The sequence below is a fragment of the Cyprinodon variegatus genome, unplaced genomic scaffold (assembly GCF_000732505.1).
Source record: "Cyprinodon variegatus isolate N-32 unplaced genomic scaffold, C_variegatus-1.0 Scaffold143, whole genome shotgun sequence".
NCBI classification, from domain to species: Eukaryota; Metazoa; Chordata; class Actinopteri; order Cyprinodontiformes; family Cyprinodontidae; genus Cyprinodon; species Cyprinodon variegatus.
Window position 1 is genome coordinate 1139467 of NW_015150596.1, and position 1231 is coordinate 1140697.

The 1231-nt window shown below is 36.1% G+C and overlaps 1 protein-coding gene across 1 annotated transcript in view; it reads right to left on the reverse strand.

The window, feature by feature from the left end:
* The window catches only part of LOC107086106 (A disintegrin and metalloproteinase with thrombospondin motifs 18-like), a 44921-nt gene that overhangs the window by 10575 nt on the left and 33115 nt on the right, over window positions 1-1231 (reverse strand). The window lies entirely within an intron of this gene.

A 1231-nucleotide genomic window follows, 5' to 3' on the forward strand; every position in this document is an offset into this window, starting at 1 on the left:
CAATGCATCGCAATATTTCAAGTATCGTGATGCATCGTGATAGAATCGCATCATGGCATGTGAATCGTGATTGGAATCGAATCATGACTTCTTTGCCAATACCCACCCCTACTCTGGAATTGGAACTTGAGCAAAGTTATGCACCTTCACCAGGTTCCAGTTCCAAATCCACCCCGTTGGTTCTAACTCCTCCTAATTGTAATATTTTCTAAAAACAGATTTAATCTTTTGCATTCCATAAAACATGTAACAACATATTCAAATAGATCATGGGGAGCGCATGCAAATGAAATATAAATATTTAGAGGTAAATACTTTTCTTTTTGTTTTTGCTGCAGCTTTACCTGCCTTTAAAGGCAAGTTAAGTAAATATTTATTTTCTGTTAAGAGTTCAGTTTAATTAAACCTCTATCTACAGACCTTCTGCGGATTTTCTAATCTAAATTTTTTTAGCTTTAAGTAGAATTAAAAGTACTGATTCTTCCCCTTCTTTAACTTATCAGGCGGTTTAGAAGGGCTAAAAATAACTTTATGTCCAGATAATATTTTACTGGTAATTTATGTTTTTTTTTTGCACATGTATTCATTGATGCTTTTCTTGTTCTAAAAACTTACAATTCCCTGGTCCAAACTCTTTCTTTGTAGGTCTGTTCTTGGTTTATTTGTCCTGCTGGAAGTCAAACCTCTCCTGCAGCCTTATCTCTTCTCCAGCTGCTCACAGCTTTTCTCAGGCTCAACGCTAGAAAATATTAAATTCATGATTGGATCAACAAATAACTGGAATATTTCCAGCAGTTAGTTCCCAGATCAAATAAGTCAGCCCAGCCTGGCTGCTTAAAAACACATAACTAAATAAAGGTAAATAAATAAGAATTGAGATGACATTAGCTGGGATTTGAAAAATAAAGGGCCGTCTTTTGAAAAGAGCCAATAAACGATGTGTAGTTTGTTTCTAACAAACTGATCCAAAGGTTCAGTCTGCCTCGCATTTAAACCCCATTTCTACTCATCAAAAAGTGATTTACAGCAGCTGCCGTCTATAACGGCCGGAGGTTTCCTCTTAGAGCATGAAAGCCAATCCTGACATCTCCTTATAGTATTTGAAACAGACTGATAGATAAAAACATGACCTTTACACAGTATTTTTTAATTTAGTTAAAAAGTTTTATGATTTAGATCAAAGGTCACAGATTAGCGGACTGCGGTCCGGATCCGGATCCACCTGCTGGCT